Below are 6,828 nucleotides of genomic sequence, written 5' to 3' on the forward strand. Positions count from 1 at the left end.
TAATAAAAATGTAAGAATAAAATCCATAGCTCACATTACTAAAAATGCAAGAATAAAATACACAAATTGACTCAAAATTCTAGCAAAGATACAAAGTAAACCTAAAGAAAGTACCCAAAAGGACATCACAATGGTTACGAAACAGTTGAGGCTTCCATGGGAGCAAGTAGATAGTGTTTCAGAGGGCACAGGGAAAGGGAAAGGGCTCTTTGGGGCTGCTGATGACACCCGTGTGATCACTTATTGAGCAGGGCACTTAGGGTCTGTGCCCTTTTTGTGCGTGTATGTTAAACTCTATTGAAAAGTTCATGAAGGAAAGAAGTTAATATTTTATTGTTCTATGTATCCAGTCCATTATTTTTCTCCTGATCTTCAACACAGTATCTTTCACAGAGTAGGCACTCATTAAATGTTGACGCTCCTGTATTTCATCACTATCAGAATGTGTGGCCCTAAATAGTAGTCATAGCAACAGCATTTAACAGCTTGAGGCTCTCAATCCCCTGAATTTCATGGTGCCTTGAATTGGAATTGATTCCACAGCAATTTGTTTGGTTTGATTTGAGTATGCTAATTGGGATGAGAAACATCGTCCTGTACTCATCTGGGGTGACTGACTATTCAAGTTTGCCTGGGATTGAACTGAAAATCATGTGACCCAGAAAAAAACCTTCTAAACAAAAAACGAACCAAACTCACTGTCATCAAGTCGATTCCAACTCATAAGGACCCATATAGGACAAAATAGAACTGTCCCTGTGGACTTCTGAGACTGTCATAGAGGAGTATGTAGTCTCATCTTTCTCCTGCAGAGCAGTTGGTGGGTTCAAACAGCTGACTTTGTGGTTAGCAGCCCAACACATAACCCACTACTATACCTTCAGTGCTCCAGAAAACCCCTCAGTCCTGGGCAATCCAGGACGATAGGTTATGTATTATCTCCTTAACATTCATAATAATGCTAATGAGGAAGTACTATTGCTGTTGTCATTTACCAATAAGAATAAGGCACCCTGGTAGCCCAGTGGTTAAATATCTGGCTGCTAACTAAAAGGTTGGTGATTTGAACTCATCAGCCACTCTGTGAGAGAGAGCTGTCCTAGTCTGCTTCTGTAAAGATCATACATAGCCTTAGAAACTATGGGGCAGGTCTACTCTGTCCTGAAAGGTTGCTCTAGTTGGACAGAATTGACAGCCACAGGTGACTTAAAAGAAAATGCAGGCTAATAAATAGGCAGATAGATAGATGATAGATAGATAGATAGATAGATAGATAGATAGATAGATAGATAGATAGATAGATAGAGATAGACAGATAGATTTTAAAAGAACTGCAGGCTCAGAGGACGTAAGTCACTCGCCCAAAGCCCTCACTCTAGATCTGGTTAGACTGGCTCAAAAATCAGCATCCTTTCACTTCACTGCAGCTTTGGGGAGCCTAGATAGACAGGCAAGCTTGGTCAGAAGTGCGAATTACATAGTCAGTCACCCCAGATGAGTACCTACAAGGTTTCTAACCCCAATTATTACTATACCCGAATCACATCAAACGAATTGCTATGGTACAGTAGTGCTACTCCATGGGGGTTTCAACCTTCTAAGGCGCCTCTGAATGGGACCAAACTACCAACCCAAATTTTGACTCTATATCATGCCTAGCAGTGTGCCTGGTGCAAAAACCGCATTCAGTACATTTCTATTCAATAAATAGATGAATGAATTACCGGAAGTCCAGGAAGCTGTTAAGGTCAGAGGAAGCCATCTAACCTACCCTTGGTCAGGAACGGAAGCCCAGGAAAGCTCTGTAAAGTTCATTTGTTTGACTACTTAACCTTTTCACCACCCAAATCCTCTTGGTAGAATGTCTGGCCTTCCATTGCTCCAGAGAATGGAACGAACCTTGATGTTGTCATGGCCCGTTTAGATCTGAAACGTAGCCTCAGCATGGCCAAGCTTCCAAACTCCATCCGCTAATCCCATAACATATAACGATAGCAGGAATTTCCAAACCTCGGGTACGTTTGCCTGCCCAGGAACCAATACACTTTGTGACACTAACTAAGAAACTATGAATGTGTCTTTTAACCCAGCATAAATCCAGTCCGCGGATTCCATAGTCGCTATGTGAGACTAGTGGAGCTCACGAACTGGAAGAAATTGAAGAGCTCAATTTCAGGAAAGCAATCCTTACGTGGCAAGGGAGATACCATGATCACGAAGGTGGTTTTCCCAGGGCGAGGCTTCTCTATTGCACTCCGGATGTGCTGACCCCTGCGATTTCCCCAAATGTGGGAAAATCAACTGCATAATCTGTGGTAGTGGGGGGAAAAAATTCAGGAAAGCAAGGCCCCAGTGTGCAGGACATCTATATCATGCCTCACACAGTGCCTGGTGCAGAAAGCTCATTCAGTACATTTTTATTCAATAAATAGATAACTGAAGGTAGCCTTGTGTCACTAAGCTCCTTATATGACTGTTGTTCAAAACGAACAAATGAACTTTACAGATCTTCCCGGGGCTTCCCCATTCCTAACCAAGGTCAGCTTAGATGGCTTCCTCTGGGCTGTGACAGCTTCCTGGACTTTGGATAATTCACATATCAGACAATTTACAATGATCATGACAATCAGTTTTAGTACATTTTCTTTGTTCTTTTTAAAATTTCCCCTAAAACTTTATTTCAAAGCTTTTTGCCTCTCTGCTACTAAGGTGTACAGTTAATGTTCTGTGCTAGGTATAACTAAGCCTGCCCATTGCCAGGAATAAGAAAACCCATTTCCTAGCACCCAGGTGTGAAGTTACTCTTTTCAAACCCTACAGAATTCCTAATACTTGCAAAAGTATTACATGCACTTATTTCAGATCAATCTTTAAATGTAAACTTTTATTATTAATCTATATCAGCAGGTATAAAAATGAAGCCATTTTTACAAATTGAGACTGTACAAATCAAGGTACTCCAGGATAATATTAGACAAGAGTACTTTACAAACATTACATTACATTCCCTTGCAATCTGAAACTTTACATTTCACATTTGTGTAAATTATTTTGGATAACTGAAACGTCACAGAATTTAACAGCAAAATAAAATTTGTAAATCTTAGTTGTGTACATTAGTCCCAACTATCTCTATTTTTACAATCTATAAGGCTCATGTCGTGTTCGGCACCAACAGATCTTCAAAACTATGAATGTTGTTATCTGTGTCATGTGATAGTTTTTGGTTCTTTTCTTAAGGTGAAAATCTGAGAAAATTCTTTATAAATTGTACATCTAGGCTTTAAAGTAGAATACTCTTTTTGGCTCAGCAGATGGTATAAAAGATTGGGCTGTACCCTCTTATTTTCACTGAGCACATACAGACACAAAGAAATAACACTTGCACCACCATGAATTTAGGTTGTCAGTCTGTAAGTTGAATTTATAACACTGAAGCTTCAGAACTAACCTACGAATGCCCTGACCCTATTTCTTGTCACTGTACACTTTAAAAAAGAAAAGATATCCAGAAAAAGATTTCATTTGTCTTTCAAAATAAGGGAGCAAAGAAGAATGGCAACGACAAACACTCCCTCAGATACAGGTACAATGACATCTCCGGGGTGTTCAGCAGAGGCCAACTTGGATTGATTTGGGCCATGTTTTCTATCCCAGGAGCCTCTCTGTTCATAGAGGTCATCACAATAGCTTTCCGTCACAGCTGGGCTTGACAGAAGCCATCTTTCACTTCCAGAACCAGTGTTAGCATCCTAACTCTTGTAGGGAACTGCGTGTCTCCCCACCCTGGATTTGAGCCATGTACGACCTTTATGAATTTACTCTCAGTTTCCTGCCATACAAACTGTGCCCGGTGGTTTTACTGCCTTTGTTTCATTCCCGCCAGATGGTGGCTGTCTTGACCCTTGCTAGGATTGGTGCTCGTTCACTAGCAGCTGCTATGTTCATTGGTCAATACATGACTGGTATTTCCCCCCAGGCGCCTGGTATGCTTCATTAGCATTCTTACCTGTTTGATCAGTTGCCTGCCATTTCTTCCTTGTTTGGGAGATGTACGACTATTGGCTACCTCAGCTGTACCTTATTTCCATGTGACATAATGGTACCCGCCCTTCGCTGGCTATTTAAGCCTCTGCTCACAGCTCAATAAACGAGGCTTGATCAGATTGCTGTCTTGCCTCCATCTCTCCGTGCCCTTGCCCATCTTCATTTCCAGTCCCTCTTTCAGGTATCCATGTTGTTGATGTCCCGCGGGACAGGACAAACTCTTTTGCCTCCCCTTCAAGGCCTATAAATGTAAGAAAACCAGGTTTCAAGCAGGGCTTAGCCATATTACTCTTTAAGACCACATTCCCCACACTAGGGGTGTTTTCAATAATCTTGCTTGTTCAAAGTATAACAAAATTCTTAATATTAATTTTTTTTAATTGGGGACTGGTACCTCAGTTTTCTTCTGTCAGAAGCACACAAATCATAATAGCACATTTAAAAGCAAGCCTTTATGCATACAAAGAGCCAGAGAGGTATGAAGTTTCACAGAGTCCTTGATATCATTCGAATATGTTAGCACTGGCTAAACCACTACAGGGAGCATGCTAGCTAATATTTCCCAAAGACCATGACACTTTTCCAAGCTCCATGTCAGTTGCATAAAAATTTAGGCAACATTTACAATTTTCCCCAGACATCCCACTCCCCCAACGCTTCCTTTAGCCCAGTGGTTCTCAACCTACGGAGCCTGATCCCTTTGGCAGTTGAACGGCCCTTTCATGGGGGTCAACTAAGACCATTGGAAAACACATATTTCCGATGGTGTTAGGAAGAGACACCGCTCCTCTGTCGTCTCCAGGCGGGCCCACCCACGTGCAAATATACCCACATACAAGTACGCCATGTGAAGACTGTCATTCATGCTACACCATGCTTCAAGACAAAATTGCATTGATTTGTCATTAGAAATAAAGATTTAACAATATGTAATGACATTGTTTTTGTTTTGAATCACTATGCTTTAATTATGTTCAATTTGTAACAGTGAAAATACATCCCGCATATCAGATATTTACATGACAATTCGTAACAGTAGCAAAATTACAATTATGAAGTAGCAATGAAAATAATTTTATGGTTGGGGTGCTCACCACCACATGAGGAACTGTATGAAAGGCTAGCAGCATTAGGAAGGTTGACAACCACTGCTCTATTTCTTTTTACTTTGCTCTTGTCCCACTATCATGTCCGGCCTTCAGTAATTCCTCTTAGCTACATTGCTCTTGACCAAGCCCGACTAGGCAACCTACACCCTTCTCCCCATCAACTTTAGGTCACTTTCCATTCTCTTGTCCCTGGGTTTGACACCCCCCTTCCTTTCCCCCACCTCCCCCTCTTCCATGTCCTCCCAGAACTGTCGGTCCTGTTGTTTTCTCTTCCGGATTGTTTATCCCACTTCTCTTATCTAGATAGACATGCAAGACAATAATAAGCAAAAAACAAAGCAAAACAAAAGTAAACAAAACCAATGACAATAATAGAATAGCCTATAAATGGTTCCAGGTCTGTTTGTTGACCTTTATTGGAGGCTGATGGGGTGCCACATCCTCACCCCAAAGTCCAGTTTTGGTATTCCCCAGGAACTTCATTGCATTGCTCCCCTTGCTGCTCTGTTGCACTCCCTTAGTATTTCACCACGGTGTGATGGGGTCAGATCGGGCACAATTCCCACACTGTGTCTCCAGTGTTGTCCCAGTAGTGCTATGGGTCAGTGAGGGATGTTGTGTCTCGTGGTGGGGTCAGCCCTATGGTCCTCTCTGTGGAAACACCTATTTGTCTATGTTTGGAAACTTGAAAGACAGCTACTTGGGCAACTGACTGGAAGAGATCCCTATTTGTGTCCATTCCAAAGAAAGATGACCCAACAGAATACAAAAAATTATTTGAAAATATCATTGATACTACATGCAAGTAAAATTTAGGTGACGTTAAATCAACAACAGTTGCAGGGGTACATCAACAGAAACTGTCAGAAATTCCAGCTGGATTCAAAAGTCAATATGTCACAAGGACTATCACTGTTGGTATCAGGTGGATCTTGTTTGAAAGCAGAGAGTACATGAAAGATGTCCATATAAAGGAGGGTGATATATGGTTTATGGACACTAGGCAAGCTCTCTATCTCAACGTGGGGGATATTGGATTAGAAGATTATATGACCTGGAAGCAGAAGCCTGCTTTCCTCTTAGTGTTTATGATTATAGTAGTGGACTCATACATTAATTGTCCTTTTGTGATTGACTAATTTCACAAAGCATAATGGTGTCCAGGGCCTTCTGAATCATGGGGTGTTTCATGGTTTCATTGCTTTTTTTTTAGGGATGCAGAATATTCCATTGTGTGCATATACCAGAGTTTCTTTATCCGTTCATCTACTAATGGGCATTTGGGCTGTTTCCAGCTTCTTGCTAGTGTGAACTGTGCTGCAATGGAAATGCGGGAGCATATGTGGGTTTGTATTCTGTCCCTTATTTCTTTGGGGTGCGTATCCAGCAAAAGCATTGCTGGCTCATCTGGTATTTCCATGGTCATTTGTTCTCATTAGTGACATCCAGCTTTCCACACTGGTTGTACATATTTACAAGCCCACCAGCATTGTATGAGAGTTCCCACTCTCCATATCCTCTCCAGCATGTGTTGTTCTCTGTTGTTTTGAATTGGGCTATCATTGTGAGTATGTCTGAGTGTTTTATATGAATGTTATTTGAAACCATTTCAAATTTACAGAATACTTGAAAGAATAATTCTAAGAGATCTCATTAAAACTTGGCCTACTGC

At 41.2% G+C, this 6,828-nt stretch overlaps 1 non-coding gene across 1 annotated transcript; it reads left to right on the forward strand.

The window, feature by feature from the left end:
* The first annotated feature begins 2,183 nt into the window (after positions 1-2,183).
* Positions 2,184-2,353, forward strand: LOC142435109 (U1 spliceosomal RNA). The gene has a single exon (XR_012781255.1). It is a non-coding gene; the product is annotated as a U1 spliceosomal RNA (small nuclear RNA).
* The last annotated feature ends 4,475 nt before the right edge of the window (positions 2,354-6,828 follow it).

Source organism: Tenrec ecaudatus, chromosome X (genome assembly GCF_050624435.1).
Source record: "Tenrec ecaudatus isolate mTenEca1 chromosome X, mTenEca1.hap1, whole genome shotgun sequence".
In the NCBI taxonomy this organism is placed as follows: Eukaryota; Metazoa; Chordata; class Mammalia; order Afrosoricida; family Tenrecidae; genus Tenrec; species Tenrec ecaudatus.